Source organism: Sus scrofa, chromosome 4 (assembly GCF_000003025.6).
Source record: "Sus scrofa isolate TJ Tabasco breed Duroc chromosome 4, Sscrofa11.1, whole genome shotgun sequence".
In the NCBI taxonomy this organism is placed as follows: Eukaryota; Metazoa; Chordata; class Mammalia; order Artiodactyla; family Suidae; genus Sus; species Sus scrofa.
The window spans coordinates 99,308,521-99,327,684 of NC_010446.5; the positions used below are offsets into that span (position 1 = coordinate 99,308,521).

Consider the following 19,164-nt stretch of genomic DNA (forward strand, 5'->3'; position numbering starts at 1 on the left):
AGATAAATTGAGAAAATTCTCAACTCCACAACTCGAGCTCCCAGTTTCTCAAGGTGAAAAATATACCAACCTGGTTGTTTTTAATAATCAATTTTATTTAAAAAAAAGAAAAACAGTTCTGGAGTTCCCTTCGTGGCTCAGTGGTTAACTAACCCGATTAGGATCCATGAAGATGGGGTTCGATCCCTGGCCTCGCTCAGTGGCTTAAGGATCTGGCGTAGACCGTGAGCTGTGATGTAGACCACAAACGCGGCCCAGATCCCACGCTGCTGTGGCTGTGGTGTAGGCCAGCAGCTGCAGCTCTGATTGGACCCCTAGCCTGGGAACCTCCATATGCCTTGGGCGAGGCCCTAAAAAGACAAAATGAAACAATTTTATTTTCAATAAAATAAAAAGTTATTTTCAATATAGTTAACATGACTTTATTACTTTTATTACAAAGTAGTCACCTACTTTATAAGTACATATTAAAAACCTCAGACAAACCAGGCTGTATGTATTTACCTGATGTAACTCACACTTGACCATAAGAGTGCTCCAGGCCATTAAGGAACAATCACAGCTTTTCCTCGGGCGCCTGGGCAAGTAAAAACCTCTAGGAACTTCTGAAAGCATCATGATCCAGGGGTTCCACAGGATTTTCTTTGTTTCTTTCTTCCCTTGTCTGCTTGTCTGATCTGAGCTAGATGTTCACAGATATTAATCCAAAAAACAAACAAGGAAAAACCCTCAGCCCCTGCATTTTGAAATTCCAGTCTCATTACCAGTATTTTTGTGGAAAAGAGAATTTAGCTATGGTATGAAAAACATATCAGTTAGAGAACTTTTAAAGAGGTTGGAAAGCTCTAACAAGAAAATAGGGTTTTGACAAACAATGCTTGGAGGAAAATTTAACTTCAGGTTTATAACAATCAGAGGAAAAGAAAGATTGAACCAAACATACATACATATCTCCAGTCCACAGAGCATATACCTCAAGAAAAGAGATATTCTCAAATAAGTGAAAGAACTCAGGAAATACAAAACTTTTTTGGAAAATGTATTTCATACTAAAATGCAGCTAATGAGGAGATAATTTCACAGTTAAAAATCTCAGGAATGATAGAAATGTACAACAAAACACGAACCTCCTATAATCTGTAGACTTTAATTAATACTAATGAATTAATATTGGTTCATCAATCGCAACAAATATACCACTCCAATGCAAGATATTAATAATAGGGGAACTAATGTGGGTGGAAGAAAGACAATATGTGAGAACTCTCTGTATTACTTTCTGTTCAATTTTTCTGTAAACCTATAACTGCTCTAATAAATAGTCTATATATATTTTTTTTAAATCTCAAGAATAAAAAGACTGTATTTGCTGGGTGTTCTGCATTTGTCCCTCCAGATACATTCTCACCATTATTCACCCTATTATATGCCCAGGAAAGTTAATCTTTTTGAAGTGTGCAAAAGGGCTCCTCTGCCCACTGGCTTCCGGTTGGCTACAGCCAGTGGGATGCGCTGGTTGGGAATGAGAGGGGCGGGGTAATATGAGGTCAGAGTGGTTGTTTCCTGCAGTTTGACAGAGGTTCTGTTTCTGCCCCCCTCCCAAGGCCACAGCTATTGTTTGGTGCCACTCTGCTACAGTTACAGCCTTGCCTACACCTCTCACTTTCCCAGGTTCCAGGAACGGCTCTCTCCCCTTGCCCAATTAGGCCTAGTACTCCATCTCCACTGTTGCTAGCCCTGCGATGCCGCACTATCTGCTCAGTGGCTACCTTCCACTCTTAGAGCCAGCAAACCCTCTCAATCCTCAGCAGGTTTGGGCTTCAGAGAGCCTCTGAGAATGTGCCACAGAGTTATCTGGAAGCTCATTGCTTCTCTCTTCAGCTCATTAACAGAATAATTACAGCTTTCTCCTTCAAAAATACCCCTAATAAAATGTTTACAATCTTATGGGGAAAATTCTCCCTAGGCATAACATAAAACTCAGAATAAGGGAAAAGGTTAATACATTTAACTATATAAGAAGTTTACGAATTTGTTTAGCTATAAAAAACCCATAAATAAATCAAGCCCTTAACATCAAGCAAAACCAAGGTCTGAGTGATTCAGGCCGTAAACCCATAAAGATTTAACAAACCTCTTTTACCCAGTGACTCTTTTTCTTTTGGCCACAACTGCAGCATGTGGAATTCCTGGGCCAGGGATCAAACGCACACCATAGCAGTGACCTAAGCTGCTGCAGTGACAACACCACATCCTTAACCCACTGCACCACAAGAGAATTCCTTAACAAGTCACTTTTAGATTCAGGCAGTTTATTACTTACATAGACAGCAAAAGGAAGGGTAGTTGAAGGTACGGACCTCCTGGGTCCGCATCTCACACATCCAAATGGATAACACTGAAACAAAAGGGATCAGCGATTGTCATGCAAGTTGTGAGAAACCGTGTTATCGAGGAGCCAATTCTAGACTGCAGCTAAATAGTTTTACAGTCTGCAGCTGTCCCAAGGGAGGGGTGAGGAGATGAGCAGAAGGCCTCATATGTCATCAGAACCTGGAAGGCAATAAGAAACTGTGCCAGGGTAGATAGGAAGGAGAATGAGAACTCTTTTTTTTTTTTAATGAAATTTTATTGGAGTATAGTTGATTTACAGTTTTGTGTAAATATTCAAGTTTGTATAAATATCGTGTAAAGTTTCAGGTGTAGAGTAACATGACTCAGTTATACATACACATATATGCGTTCCTTTTCAGATTCTTTTCCCACATAGGTCACTGCTACACGGTCATTACTATATGGGAATTGAGGAGATTTCTCTGTGTTATGCAGTAGGTCCTTGTTACTCATCAATTCCACATAGAGGAGTGTGCACAGGTCACTTCCTCAGTTCCAACCTCCCATTTTATCCCTCCCCACAACGTTTTCCCTTTGGTAACCATAAGTTTGGTTTCAAAATCTTTGAGTCTGATTCTGTTTTGTTAACAAGTTTTCCTGTATCAATCTTTGTTCAATTTCACATGAGAGATCTCATATATTTGTCTTTCTCTGACTTGTTTCACTTAGTATGATAATCTCCCAGTTCATCCATGTTGCAGAACTCCTTTTCAACTTAGTTTTAGATTGTATTATTTTATTAAGAACAATGTTGAATGTTAAGTATCTTTTCATATGGACAATAGCTTTTGATATTTTCTATATATATATATATATATATATATATATATTTTTTTTTTTTTTTTTTTTTTTTTTTTTTTTTGCCGCACCTGGGACATGTGGAAGTTACTGGGCCAGCGATTGAACACACACCACTGCAGTGATGACGGCCTATCCTTAACCGGCTGTGCCACAGGGGAACTCCTGTTTGCTGTTTTTACTGGGTTGTTTCTTTCTTACTGGCTTATAGTTCTGTAAATATTGGGGAAATTAGCCTTTTGTACATGATATACGTTCTAAGAATGTAGATGTCATATATGGTATGGTGAAGTTAGTGTGGCCATAGGAAGGAAAGAAAACCAGAGAGAAGTTTATTATACTTGCAGTTCCCAGAGAAGGAGTCACCACAGCCACAGGGCAGCACAGGAGCCCAACCTGAAGGGTGTTAAGCTGAACAGGTGGGAAGCAGAGAGCCAGAGCCTGTGGCCAGAAGGCTTCACTGGGGTCCTGAGTGGGGTCTAGGGGAAGCAAACCAAGATGGGAAAGAAGAGAAGGGAAAGGGAGGAGAGAGCAGGAGGGAGAGGGGGAAAGAAGAGGAGGGAGGAGGGGCGAGTTAGAGTCCAGGGCTGGGGTTGCTTATCAAGGGGTTTCAGCTCTTTGTGAGTGTGCATTCACAATTAGGGCTGTGAGAAGGATGTTGATGCACCAAAGCATTAACCGAAAATGGAGAATTTTAAACACAATGTGAGTTGGAAATATTTCCTCAAATTGTCATTTGTCTTTGGAATTTGCTTATGCAAGTTCCATTTGATTTCTACAATTAATGTTTCCTCTCAGGACCTAAGTTTGTGTCAGAGTTAAAACAGCCTTTTCCACACACACACACACACCCAAGATAATAAAATATTTTTCATGTTTCTACAAGTACATTTATGTTCTTTTTCATTATTATTTAAATCTTTGATCATATTGAAACTTACCCTTATGTAAAGGGTATGGCATTCATTGACCATTAGTTTTTCCCAGACAACTACAGTAGTAAAAACTGCACATTAGACTTATTGATTCAATTCTTCTTTCTAATTTATCACATTTCTTTATGTATTGTCATCTATTTCTGGATTCTATGCTGTCCCATTGATTGTTGTCTATTCATATGATATTTTACTGTTTTAATCATTATAATTTATGGCATTTTAATATTTAATAGTGTTAATCCTTCCTTATTGTGCTTTTTTTTCCTTATTGTGCTTAAAAAAAAAAAAAAGAATTTCCCTCAGTATTACTGCTTGTTCTTTAAAAAAATAAAAAGTGTTTCCAATCCCTGGCCCAAGAACGTCCACATGCCATGGGCACAGCCAGAAGAAAAAATTTCCCTAAAAAAAAAAGAATTTCCCTCAGTATTACTGCTTGTTATTTTTCCATTTAAACTTTTTTTTTTTACATTTTTTATTATAGTTGATTTCCATTTAAGCTTTAGAATTACTTTGTCCAGTTTGAATAAAAAAGAAAAAACATTTTGATATTCTAATGAAAACTATATTAAATTTAGACACCAAGTTAAGGAGTGGTGCTCTTTTATGACGTTGAGTCTCCTACCCAAGAACATGGTATACCTTGGTTGATGGGAAAGAAATTTGCCCTAGCGCAGTGGTTCCTGAATTTGAGCTTTTACCGAAATCACCTGGAGAGCTTAAGTCTCAGACTGTTGATTGGGCCCACCTCCAGGGCTTCTGAGTCTGCCGGTCTAGTGCTTGAGAATTTGCACTTCTCAAAAGTTTCCAGGTGATGCCGATGCTGTTTGTCTTGGCACCACAACTTGAGAATAATTGTCTAGCGTATTGATCATCTTGGAGATGGTTGGTGGGGCATATAAAGGCGACTAAAGCATATTTATAAACTTAAAAAAAGTAGAGCTGGTGAATGACGCTTAGGGAGAAGTGGGGAAGATCGGTCTGAGCTATACGATGTCCAAACAAGGCTTCCATTCACCTTGACAACCAGCTTAACTCATACCGCCTATCCTAAGAGTGAGTGGGAGATTTGGCAGGAATAAATGTAAAGCAAATAACGTCGTGCTTTCAGGGCAGAACGAAGTTCTTAGGTAGATCAATAAGTAACTCAAAAGCGCTTAGACGCAGCGCAGCTGAGACCGCCTATATCCGTTCCATGAGACTGCGCTGCAATCTCCCCACTAGCCTGCTGCCGGCCTTCACCCGTGCTCGTACTTTTTTCCTACCTTACTTACTTTTTGCTCTTCCGCGTTCCTTCTGAGCTCCCTTTTCAGAGCCCTCTTCTGTTTTTCGTTTTGAGACATTCCGAAACGAGCTGTATTTCACAGCCCTTTGAGACCGATGAACGTTTCAAAACCTAAAAAGTAAAGACATGCTCCTTAGCACCTAACAGAGAACATTTTAACCAGCTAAGAAAGCAATTCAAAACCTCATCGAAAATTTCCCACCAACGAGAAGAGAATGAAAGTGTTTTCATTTGGTTGTGTCTTAAGGCGTCTTCTCCATGCAAGCGGTGGATCAGAGCCTCCTGGTCTCAACCTGAGATGTTGGAATTTGTAGCCCGGATTCCTCCTTTTCCTCAAACTGGGGCGAATAGAGGTGATTTCTGGACTAATTTACCGAAGTTTAAAAACAACGGTGGCCACAGGGATATTTAGAAGCGGCTGGTTCAGTTGGTAACTAAGAGAAGAATCATTAAAATAGCAGGGGTGACAAAACAATCCGCCCAACGTGGGGCTCGAACCCACGACCCTGAGATTAAGAGTCTCATGCTCTACCGACTGAGCTAGCCGGGCGGTCGCGACAGATCGCTTCTACAGGAGGTACAATTTCTTTCCGGGGATAAACTGCATGGTTTGAAGGAATTCTTCGGCTCTAGGATTTTGTAAACTCAACACTCCTATTACTAAAGAGAAACTCAAGGCTTCCAGAGTGATGGGACTGCGCAGTGCCAGGCAAGCTTGCTGAGGATTTGGGAATCGCGAATCCTGAAACCTCGACGTTTCCGCAAATTCCTTTTGAGACTTTTTGGACAGCAAATTTCTTTGAGAACCCTGTTTCTGGGACCAGGAATCCTGAAGAGAGGGTAAAAAAGCTCGAGGGAACGGGGATGAGAGGAGCAAACTGCTGCGGGGAGGAGGAGGGGAACGGGACCTTTCGTGCCCCGGACTTTGGGCTGCAAGCCTCCTGCTTCCTTCTTCTTCGGAAACCATTTCCCCCACGAAACCTTGACCACCAGGGGGTGGAGTGGGGCTGGGGCCAAGCGGTGGGTCACTCGGAAAATAGGTCCCACTCGCTATTCATTTGGGGCACGGCATTGCTTTTAAATACTAACATTTTGTGTGACTTGCATAAAAGACTATGTTCATTACGTGTAAAAACCCCACTGAGAGTTTAAATGGGATGAAATTTAGAGCCTCAGGAGTGCGTGATCGACGGAGATTTCACTGCACTCTCCTAAAGGTTCATTTCTCCAGCCTCTGGAAGAGACACAGTTCCGGAGTCATCAGCAAAAAGCTGTCTCCTCTGCTCGGGTGAGAGCAGGCCTCGGCGGTAGCTCGGAAGAACTCCATACCGCGCTGAAGCGTCCCTGCCAGGGCGGGTTAGATTTGTCTGGGTTGGCGAGCGGCGGAGTGCGCTGAGTGGAAACAATCGTTCGTCTTATTCGTTGACTGCATTGCTGAGATGTGGTTTTGAATAAAGACGGATTACCTTTAAAAGGTTTAGGGGGAAAAACAGAAAAGGGGTCACCACCAAAAGCATGCCGTGACTCGGATTCGAACCGAGGTTGCTGCGGCCACAACGCAGAGTACTAACCACTATACGATCACGGCGCGCCAACCGCCAGGCGGCGGACAGCCGCTGGATTTAATGTCATTTGAAGCAGGATTGTATAACTGGGGCGGCGACTTTTTTTTGCTCGGTTATCTTGGTCCACATATGTTAAAAGCCCAAGCGTTTCCAACCCAACAACCTTGAAGCCCTGACACTGGAGTCTGGGTCTCAGAATCCCGTGATGCTGGCGCCAGTATCACCCCATCCGCTGGACAGCGAAAGCCCAGGTCCTGACTTGAGGTCTGAGAGTGGACTGCGTTCCCAGTCGCCCCCGTCTTGTCACTTTTCTTTCCCCTCCAAAAAATGGAGCCGCTCCGCCTAAGCCGCTAACTCCAGAGGATTTTCCTCCTTACATTTTACCTTGTACCCTGGAATTGAGGTTTCTGTCCTCTGAATAGTGGGACCGGCAGAGCAGCGAAGTGGGGAGCTGCGAAAGGGCTTGAGGTCCCCCCCTTTTTTTTTTTTTTCTCGCTCCAAGTAACTTCGCTTGCGCTCTCTCAGTAACTTCGGGCTCCTGGGCTGACTTCCTTATTCTGACTAGTAGATCTAAGCCGCCTCCGAGTATTCAGAAAAACAAATCTATCAGCCTCCATTTCAGACATTCCCTAAAGACACCCCCCCTGCAAGAAAAAGGCAATCATAAACTCGTGCGAAGCAAGAAACCAAACCCAGAAGACGGGCTTGGCAGCTACAAGAAAAGTGGATGTTCACTCTCGGTAGAGACTCCCCTAAGTCTCAGGGTCTGAGGACTTTACTGGTGATGAAAGGCTCTTCTCTGTTTACCCATTATTGGCCCGCTCAAAATTTCTGGAAAAAAAATTGGCAAAGTGAGAGTAAACAACTCCTGCGTTGGCCGGGAATCGAACCCGGGTCAACTGCTTGGAAGGCAGCTATGCTCACCACTATACCACCAACGCTTTCGAGAGAAGACGCTGGTTTATTTTCTTATGACTACTTCATAGTTTCGGTCTGACACTTTCCTGCTTGGGGATTGGTGTTAAAGAGAAATATTCAACACAAAGCCAAAGGAACGAAGAGGAAAAGAAGCTCTCTTAGTTTTCTCCTATGACTATACTGAAAATTCTGTGGTAGTTTTTAAACAATTGGTTCAGAAATTTAAGGAAAATCAATGCAAGTTTATCTGTTATCATTTGGGGTGGGCCTCTGAAATCCAGGGAAAGACTTCAGCCTTGATGCTGGTGTTAATCTCTGTACACACATGGTTATGCATTTGAGAATGCTTTCCTCAGTACGAACGCTTAAAGGTAAAGTTGCAATTGAAACGATGCATACATTTTTAAGCTTTACATATACATTGCCAAATTGCTGTGTGGAGAGATATCACCAATTTTCATTTTTCAGTGGGTATTGCTAAATTACATCAGTCAGCTGGATATCATCATTCTTTTTTAAAAAATCATTCTTTTTATCTTTAGGAAAGTGCAATAGAAAAATTTGGAGTCTCATTTTAATTTGCATTTATTCTATTATTATTGAGGTTGGTCATTTTTCATAAACTTACAATTATTTGTATTAGTTTTGAGACAACTAATACTTTGTCTATTTTTTTTTTTTCTATTGGGTATTTACATTATATGTATATTACTGACTTATACTAGTTTGCCGCTTGTCCTTTAATATTACTTACAGGATTTTCAGATAGGCAGTTTTCTGTTTTCATGTAGTCTAACCCGGCAGTTTTATCTTTTATGATTTTTGCCTCTATTTCTACCTTTAAAAAGTCTTCTTCAGCCCAATACTGAGACAGTTATGCACTAATTTTTAAAATTTTTCCGTTTTTGCATTTAATTCTTTAATCCATTTAATATGTGATAGGAGGTGATAATTCCACTTCTATAAATTTATCCTAAAGTAATATACACAAAGGATATACACAAAGATGTATTTACACAGATGTTCATCAAAGTGTTACTGTAAAACAAAAATTTTAGGAGGGAAAAAACTAAAAGTCCAGAAATATGATTGATTAAATCCATTTTAATGAAAACTCACATGAGTTTTTAAAAAATTATATGTATATTGTCTATTACTTGTGGGAGTGTAAATTAATATGACTTCTAAGGAAGGCATATTGGCACTATCCATCCAGAAATGCCCATACATTTTGAACCAACATTTCAATTCTGAACTTGTATTACATACACGTGCAAAATGACATATGTAGATTATTTATGACAGTACTGTTTGTAATAGCAAAGGATTAGAATAACCAAAACATCATCAAAAGGAAGCAATTAATTATGGAATATCAATACAATGGAATACTATGTTTCTTAAAAAAAAGAATGAGGAAGCTCTTCCTTCATGTCTAATCTGGAACTGTTTCTAAAATATGTTAAGCAAGAAAGGCAAAGCTCAGAAAAGCATACATAGATTGCTATCATTTGTGTAAGGTGGGGGAGCATACTTAAATATATACATATATGTGCACGTACTTGCATTTACAATATATTTTTATTTGTCATGTGCAATAGAATTACTTATATTTAAAGTATAATTATAAAACAACACTGGCTGCCTTATTTGAAGAAAACTAGATGGCAGACGTGAAATTTAGATTTATCAGTTATGCCCTTTTGCATATTTGAATCCTAAACCATGTAAATATATTATCTTTACAAAAGTTAAATACTTAAATTGAAAGCAAATATATTGCTGAAGTATATATTGGAAAGTGTTAGAAATTAGTAACTTTTAAAATAGCTGGTAATAAAATAGTATGTACAGAAGTAATATATTTTCTGTTTCAGAAACTTGATAATACTATCAGCAAATCATAGACTTGTAATTGACTTTTTCTTTATGTTCTATATTTCCTGTGTTTCAGCTATGGTCACCCATGTGGAACAGACTCAAAGTCCCAAAGAATTACGTTACGTTGGAAATAAACAAAAAGCTTTACCGTTCCCTGACCGGGAATCGAACCCGGGCCGCGGCGGTGAGAGCGCCGAATCCTAACCACTAGACCACCAGGGACGCCTGCTAAGTGCCTACCATAGAAAATGTATGAGTCTATTTCAGTATGTGTTGTGTTTATTCCTCTTACAGGACATATTAGTTCGACCTCGTCGAAAATATTTCTTCCTCATACTTGTTTTTTGGAGTAGGAAACCCTTGAGAGAACTCCTCAGCATGGATCCCAAAGCTGAGTGAGGATCGTGTATACACGATCGCAGTTCCCAAGACCAGAGACAGATGTCCGGAGAAAGGAGAGAAAAACTGAGTTAGGAAACCCTCAGCTTCACGCAGTTGCCGTGATTTCCTGAATTGGGATCAGCAGAAAAGTAAAGCTCTCCAACTGGGCTTAGCCAAACTGACCCGGAAAATTTCCTGAAGGAATACAAAGGTCATCCGTCGTGTAACTCTAGGAGATCCTGGTCCTATAACAGCTTCCCCGCCCCCATCTCCCATCTCTTGGGAGTTTTTGTTGGCCAAAACGAACATTACAGTCGCGTGAAAGTGACTCAGCCTATGGGTGCGCGGTGGTCAGCAGGATCTGAGCATAACTGATGGTGGGAGAGGAAGAGGAAGTCAGAGTTTTGGAGCTTCAGAAACTTTAAATATGAAGAAGGAAGAGGGAGTGAGAAGAAAGAAAAGAAAACTGGGGTGCATGCCTAGATTGAAGGAACTCTGAAAACCATACCCATCGATGTATGCAAAGTAACGTTACTGGAGACAGAAAAGAAAGCAATATGGCAAAATGTTAACAATGAAGCTAGGTGAAAGGTAATTGAACGTTCAATATTTTATTCGTTCAACTTTTCTGTAGGTTTGAAATTTTTCGAAATAAAAATTTAAGAAAACCAAAAAAGAACAATCAAAAGTCTCCCCTCAGGCCTTTTTGCAGGTCACTTGACTGCAGTGTGATTAATTCTCTTCACATGAGTTCAAATAGAAATTTTAAAAAGCAGCCCCCACGATCTAACATCAAAAAACACCTTTGATAATAAAGGAATTAAAAAATTGAATCATCACTGATGTGTACATATCAGCAGAGCCTGACAGAAAAAATGAATAATAAGATATGGAGTGTTTTTTTAAGTTTTTTGTTGTTTGTTTTGCTTTTAAATTTTTAATGTTAAAATGATGTGTAAAGAAAGTGCTAATCCTCCAATCATCAAATCTCCACTGTCCTATGGGTTTAAATGCCATATATTAGGGGGAAGAGTAACAAAACGCTAGACATTTATTTTCAGAGAAACCAAGTAATCTTGCCACGTGTCAGCAAGGATTCTAACAAAGCCCTCTCCTTTTACTCCAGCTCCCTCCCCACAGGGCAGCTACCTGTACTTTAAGGTTGAAAAAAGTATCTAACCCTCAGAGCAACATGTTGGGACTGTATCCAGAGTGGGTACAAGGTAACAGATTTTATTTCTCCATGTCACAAAGGAAATCAACCTCATTATGCACAGGTCAACAGCCCATTTTCACTCTGCCACCTGCCGGTAATTTTCTGTAACATGAGAAACTAGGCAGTAGTGTTAACTCCTGGAGCTTGTAGCCATCTTTTCCAACATCAAAGCACCAGGAGAAACATCATTCAGAATAGGATTAAGCTTCCTTCTCTTCCTGACACCACACACCTAAAGATGGATGAGGGAGAGCGCAATTCATTCACCTCATTCCATATTCTGTTTTGTTTTGTTTTGTTTTTCCTTTTTCAAACATTTACAGATTATGTGTCAGGCTAGCTACTGAAGATACAAAAAATATACTTAAAGAGCTCACAATCTAGAGGAAAATCAAATAAACAAGTGAGTAAAAGAGAATGGATCAGAGAAGATTGAGCAGATGTATTTTGCCCTATTCCGCCTGCTAGTACAACTAAAAACCCTGGACACTGCATATAGACTCTGAAAGATGGAAAGAGCCAGACCATCTAGGAGCCTCAGAACCCAAGGAATCACACAGAGGCGATTTCTCTGTTACCTTTTTGCCGCGTGTATCCCAGAATTGGAGCTGAAGAAACTAGCAACACGGAAATGTCAATGGATGCAGCCAAATAAAACCAAACAAGACCAAAACAGCAGCAACAGCAACAAAAGCCTGCTTTCTCTGGCCAAAGGACCAGGAAAGAGGTAGCATAGCAAAACAGAAAACCTTGAGATAATAACTGCTCTACTCCAGACAAATGCCACAGAAAGAATTGTGGCTCACCTCTTCCCACACCAGCAAAGGAAGTACCTAGACTTCCACTCCAGGTAGGCTTGTAAGGAAGTGTTCCTCCTCTTTCATGCTGGATTGGTCTCAGAAGAAACTTGGTAGAGAAATCAGCACTTTTACAAACATCCGTGGACAACAAGGCCACTCCCAACTCTCAGTGTCAGTGGAGGTCAGGTAGCGAGCTGGAACTCCTACCCCTGCCCAACAGTAATGAGGAGCCCCTCTCCTCAGATGCTAATGGAGACCCAGTGGGGAACATGGATTCCTACACCTGCCTGGCTGTTAACAAGGCACCCAGGCTCCCTCTTCCTCTACCTGATTAGCATCAGAAGAAGCCAACTAAAACAGAAGGTTTAAATAAGATCCAGGGTCCCAAATGTGCAAACTTTCATTTTAAAAAAGCACTCATCATACCAAGAATGAGGAAGATCTTGAACTGAATGAAAGCCAATAACACCTAGATGTCATAGATGGTTGAATTATCTGACAAAGATTTTAAAGCAGTCATCATAAAAATATTTCAACAAGCAATTATGAACATGCTTGAAATAAATGAAAAAAATGGAAAGCCCCAGAAAAGGAAAATTAGTAAAGGGGAAATTCAGTGAGATTTTTTTGTAGATGTATGCTAAATTATTCTACAACTTATATGGAAAGGCAATGGAAGTAGAATAGCAAAAACACATTTTGAAAAAGAAAAACTAACTCAAAGTGGATCACCAGCTTAAATGTGAAGCATAAAATGTCTAGTTAAAAAAAATACAATAAACACTTCATGATCTAGAGCTAGACAAAAACTTGACACCAAAAGCATAACCCATAAAAAGAAAAATCAGTAAAGTAGACTTCATCAAAATTAAATATATTTGCTCTGCAAAACACCTTGTTATGAGGATAAAAAGACAAGCTGCTAATTCAGAGAAAATATGTGTGAAGCACATACCCAAAAAGGACCATTATCTAGAATGTATAAGGACTCTCTAACTCAAAATTATAAAAAACAATCCAATGAGAAAATGGTCCAAACACGTGAAGGACCATTTCCCCAAAGAGGATATACAGATAGCAAATAAGCACATGAAAAGATGTTTGGCATCATTAGCCATTAGGGAAATACAGATTAAAACTTCAATTTGATATCACTACGTATCCATCAGAATGGCTGAAATTAAAAATGACAACCTCAAAAGCTAGTAAGAATAATGCAGAGAAACCAGGTCACTCATATATTGCTTGTGAGAATGTAGAATGCTACAGCCATTCTGCAAAGCAGTTTACTTTTTAAATATGCAATTTCATATGCCCCCGCATTTGCACTTCTGGACATTTATCCCCAGAGGTATAAAAACTAGTATTCACACAAAAGCTATGCACAAAAGTCTATAGCAGACCTACTAATGAAAGCCATAACCTGGAAACAGTGCAGTTGTTCTTCAACAGGTGGATGTTAAACAAACTGTGGTACATCTATAGCATGGAATACTACTCAGTAATAAAAAAAAGAACCAACTGTGGATGCATACACAATTTGGATGAATCTCCAGAGAATAATTTCTGAGTAAAAAAAGATAATCGTCAAAGGTTACATACTCTAGTCTGTTTATATAACATTCTTATCAAAACTGTAGAAAAGAAAAATGGGTTAGTTGTTGCCAGTTGTTAAAGTGGAGATGGAGATGGGAAGGAAGTGAGTATGGCTGCATGAGGGATCCTTGTGTCAGAAACATCCTGTATCTTGACCATATCAATGTCAACATATTTGTTGTAATACTGTATTAATTTCTCAAGGTATTACCTTTGGAGGAATGTGGATAAATGCTACTCAGGGTCTGTCTGTGTTTATTTATTTTATTTTATTTATTTATTTATTTATTTATTGTCTTTTTGCCTTTTTCTAGAGCCATACCTGCAGCATATGGAGGTTCCCAGACTAGGGGTCTAATCGGAGCTACAGCTGCCAGCCTACACCACAGCCACAGCAACTTGGGATCTGAGCCGCCTCTGCGACCTACACCACAGCTCATGGCAACACTGGATCCTTAACGCACTGAGCAAGGCCAGGGATTGAACCTGCAACCTCATGGTTCCTTGTTGGATTTGTTAACCACTGAGCCACAATGGGAACTTCTTATTTTTTTAATTTTAAAAAAATTTTGTTAAAGTATAGTTGATTTACAATGTTGTACCAATTTCTGCCATACAGCAAAGTGACCCAGTTATATACATGTATTATCTTTTCTCATATTATCTTCTATCATGTTCTAATATAGTTCTGGATATAGTTCCCTGTGCTATATAGTATGATCTCATTGCTTATCCATTCTAAATGTAATAGTTTACATCTATTAACCCCAGACTCCCAGATAACCCCACTCCCTCCCTCCTCCTCCTTGGCAACCACAAGTCTCTTCTGTATGTCTATGAGTCTGCTTCTCTTTTATAGATAGTTTTATTTGTGCTATAGTTTAGATTCCACAAATAAGTGATATTATATGACATTTACCTTTCTCTTTCTGACTTATTTCACTTAGTAATGAGAATCTCTAGTTGCATCCATGTGGCTGCAAATGGCATTATTTTGTTCCTTTTAATGGCTGAGTAGTATTCCATTGTATATATGCACCACATCCTCTTAATCCATTCATCTGTCAATGGACACTCAGGTTGTTTCCATGTCTTGGCTATGTGAATATGTGTTGCTATGGACATAGGGGGTGCATGTATCTTTTTGAATTGTAGTTTTGTCCAAGTATGTCCAGGAGTCCAGGAGTGGGATTGCTGGATCATATGATAGGGTTTTTTTGTTTTTTTTTGTGTTTTTTTTGTGGGGAGGAGTTAGGGCTGCACCCTTGGCATATGGAGGTTCCCGGGCTAGGGGTCCAATTAAAGCTACAGCTGCTGGCCTGCACCATAGCCACAGCAACACAGGATCTGAGTTGCATCTGCAACCTACACCACAGCTCACAGCAACACCAGATCCTTAACCCACTGAGCGAGGCTAGGGATAGAACCCACAACGTCATGGTTCCTAGTTGGATTCATTTCTGCTTAGCCCCAAGAGAAACTCCATATGGTAGTTTTATATTTAGTTTTCTGAGTCACCTCCATGCTGTTTTCTGTAGTGGTTGTACCAATTTACATTCTCACCAACATTGTAGGAGGGTTACCTCTTTCTCCACACCCTCTCCAGCATTTTTGATTTGTAGACTTATTAATGATGGCCGTTCTGACCATGGGAGGTGGTACCTCATTGTAGTTTTGATTTTTATTTCTCTAATAATTAATGATGTTGAGCATTTTTTCATGTGCCTACTGGCCATCCGTATGTCTTATTTGGAGAAATGTCTCTTCAGGTCTTCTGCTCATTTTTTGATTGGTTGTTTATCTTTTCGTTGTTGAGAAGTATGAGCTGTTTGTATATTTGGAGATTTAGCACTTGTTGGTTACATCCTTTGCAACTATTTTCTCCCATCTCTTAGGTTGTCTTTTCACTCTTTTATGGTTTCCTTTGCTGTGCAAAGTTTGATTAGGTCCCATTGGTTTATTTTTGTTTTTATTCTATTGCCTTGAGACACTGGTCTAAGAAAACATTGGTACAGTTTATGTTAGAGAATGTTTTGCCTACGTTCTCTTCTAGGAGTTTTATGGTGTCATGTCTTATGTTTAAAACTTTAAGCCATTTTGAGTTTATTTTTGTGCATGGTGTGAGAGTATGTTCTAGTTTCATTGATTTACAAGCAGCTGTCCAGTTGCCCCAGCACCACCTGCTGAAGAGAGAATGTCTTTTTCTCATTTTATGTTCTTGCCTCCTTTGTTGAAGATTAATTGACCATAGGTATCTGGGTTGTATTATTTCTTGCAACTATATGTAAAGCTATAGTTATCTCAAAAGGTCTAGTTTACATTTATGTGTATAGAGGCTCAGTTTTGCAAGATGAAAAGAGTTCTGGAGATTGGTTGCACAAAAGTGTGAATGTGCTTAATACTACCGAACTATACCCTTAAAAATGGTTAAGATACACATACATAGACTGCAAACTTATGGTAACCAAAGGAGAAAAAGAGGTGAGAGGGATAAATTAGGAGTTTGGGATTAATATATAACACTGCTGTATATAAAATAAATAACAAAAAGGACCTACTGTATAGCACAGGGAACCATACTCAGTATTTTGTAATAACCTATAAAGGAAAAGAATCTGAAAAAATAGATATATGCGTATGCATAACTGAACCACTTTGCTGTACACCTGAAATTAATACATTGTAAATGAATCATACTTCAATAATATAAAGAAGTGGTTAATATAGAAAACTTTATGTTATGTGTATTTTACCACAATTCACTTTTTTTTTTTTTAATTTTTATTTTTAGGGCCGCACCCACAGCACATGGAGGTTCTCAGGCTAGGGGTTGAATTGGAACTGTAGCCGCCAGCCTATACCACAGCCACAACAACTTGGGATCCGAGCAGCGTCGGCAACCTACACCACAGCTCACTGCGAAGCTGGATCCTTAACCCACTGAGCTAGAAACCCGCAACCTCATGGTTCCTAGTCTGATTCGTTAACCACTGAGCCACGACGGGAACTCCAGGAAGAAATTTTAGAAATGACTGCCGCACACCAGCAGCAAAGCCAGCATTAGAACTGATGATATCTCCTCTCCAAATTATTTAGGATTCTCTTTTACTTGGAGCTTTAAGATCCATATGGGTCCCCAATTCCTTTATGACATCAGATTTTCCCATATAATTAATGCCAGATAACATCAATCTCAACTCTTCCTCTCATCTGCACTATTTCTTGTCTGCCTGCACGTTCTTTTTCTTCTCCATTGCTTTAGATTAGTGATTCTCAACCTTGTTCTGAAGACTATCCCCACAGTCTGGATTTGTACCTCTGAGGTATCATTTGATGTCTGTCACATTCCTTGCAAATAAGTAGTAGCTCTAGACCAGCAGTTGATCAGATTCAGATTGAAGGGTTTTTTTGTTTGTTTGTTTGTTTTGGTTTTGTCTGTGCGTGTGTATTTGTTTTTGTAGGTTTGTTTATTTTTTGTAGGTTTTTTTTTGGGGGGGAGAGACTACTTCATAGATTGAATTGTATCATGGAGTCACCTGTGATCAGGAAGATAAGTTTGTCTCTCCTTTTGTGATGGATAACAGCTGTTGATCATTGCCTACATACAGTAATTCATTAGGAGTTCCAAAATGTTGATATTGTAATCATGCCATTCCTTCTTCATTCACTCATTAGAAAACTTCTATAAAGAGAAAATTTCCCGTCTTGAGTTCCCATAGAAAAAACTAGGATAAATACTTGATTCTTTCCAGTTTCAAAATAATGAGTTGTTCCCCTAGCATTCTCCAGCAATAACAAATGAGTTTGGATGTTTAAGTATCATTGTGAACTCATTTAAATATATCTGACATGTTTAGATCCATTGCAGGTGGTATCCTTTTTCACACTCAAATTGTCCCATCTTTGATCAGAGGGAACTCTTCTAGTTTCTTCTGAGTTCTTTGATAGAAATCTAACAGTCTTTGAAATAGTATTGAGATAGCTCAGTTTGGACACTAGTGGTGTTCATTGCTACTGGGTTATTGCTTCTAGGCCTTTTCAAGATAAAGTTAGGAAATGTTTGAGGATAAAATATAGCCTGTGTACTCTGTAAAACTGTGAGGATATACTGTACATAAAAGTATAGCTATGAGTTATACTTCCAATTTAAATTCAGAATTGTAGCGTTTTTACTTCAATCATAAATCTGTACCTCTTTATGCTACCTCTAAAATCCTGGTTCACAAGAATGTAATTACTCATTTGTTTTATCCCACGATATACCCACAAAGCTTTCAGAATAGCAATACCAACACTACCACCAACATGACTGCTTTAAAATATTTTGCACTTCTTTTTGTCCTTAGAGTAATCTCACTTGGGATTTCATAGTCAACTTATTGTATTTATTTATTTATTTGACTACAGTGACAATGCTGAATCCTTAACCACTAGGCCACCAGGAAACTCCCAAATTATTGTGTTTTAAAGTCACTTGGATAGTTTGGTTGGAGTCATTTTACACTTTTGTAATATAAACCCTTGTGGAGTTCCCTGGTGGCTCAGTAGGTTAAGGATCCAGTGTTGTCACTGCTGTGGCTCAGGTCACCACTGTGGTGAGGGTTTGATCCCTGGCCTGGCCTGGGAACTTCTGCATGCCATGGGTACGGCCAAAACAAAACCCAAAAACAACCCTTGTGATATGGCTTCATGGCATCAAGAGAAAAACTAAAATTTTCAGATACACATGTAAAATAAAGAGAAGAGTGTTCCGTGGGCCTCTAGATTCTGAATTAAGTATAGAGCAAATTAATGCAGATGCATTAGTGACACTATTTGAGGTCGGCCCTTGTGTTAATTTCACTTGGCAAATACTAAGAGGTGATGATGCCTATGGCTGCTAAAATATGACATGGCTAAATTCCTTGACTGCAACATCTTATAAGAGGTCACCAGATTATCTTACTCCACAAAAATATCTTTCTGAATCTCTTTTTCTCTCAGTTTATCTCTCCAAGGTCCTCTCCTCTGTGGATTAATAACCTTCAAATTTTCTATCCCCATTCCTTCTTCTTGCCCTTCCTAGCCTTCTCCCCCCAGCAACTCAGGAGCTTATATTTTTGTGTGTATTTTGGGGAAGAGGAATTGCTGTATAAATAAGGGAATGAAAATGGAGGATGTAGGGTAGACAGCTGCAAGGATCTGAGCTAGTAGACTGAAACAAACCCTCATCCTAAACAACTCAGAGCTCAGATTTCTTCTCTAGACAGCTGGCTGTTTTAGTCCATCTGATTTACTCTGCAAAGATGGGGGGTGGGGGTGCTGTGAACTATCTCTGTTATGGACCTTATTTAAAGTCAGCTACCTCCTAGATGTGTTCTGTAGAAACTAAATGCCATATTTAACATAGCAGGCT

At 39.4% G+C, this 19,164-nt stretch overlaps 1 long non-coding RNA gene and 4 other non-coding genes across 5 annotated transcripts in view; all 5 read right to left on the reverse strand.

Moving 5' to 3' along the window:
• The window catches only part of LOC106510173, a 37,619-nt gene continuing 20,673 nt past the window's right edge, over positions 2,219 to 19,164 (reverse strand). Inside the window, exons 3-4 of the long non-coding RNA XR_002343449.1 lie at positions 5,402 to 5,523; positions 2,219 to 2,553 (exon numbers count right to left, since the gene is read on the reverse strand). This is a non-coding gene — a long non-coding RNA (uncharacterized LOC106510173). The remainder of the gene's footprint in view (positions 2,554 to 5,401; positions 5,524 to 19,164) is intronic.
• TRNAK-CUU lies at positions 5,890 to 5,962 on the reverse strand. Its single transcript has one exon. It is a non-coding gene; the product is annotated as a tRNA-Lys (tRNA).
• On the reverse strand, positions 6,929 to 7,000 carry TRNAH-GUG. Its single transcript has one exon. It is a non-coding gene; the product is annotated as a tRNA-His (tRNA).
• On the reverse strand, positions 7,847 to 7,918 carry TRNAG-UCC. The gene has a single exon. It is a non-coding gene; the product is annotated as a tRNA-Gly (tRNA).
• TRNAE-CUC lies at positions 9,927 to 9,998 on the reverse strand. The gene has a single exon. It is a non-coding gene; the product is annotated as a tRNA-Glu (tRNA).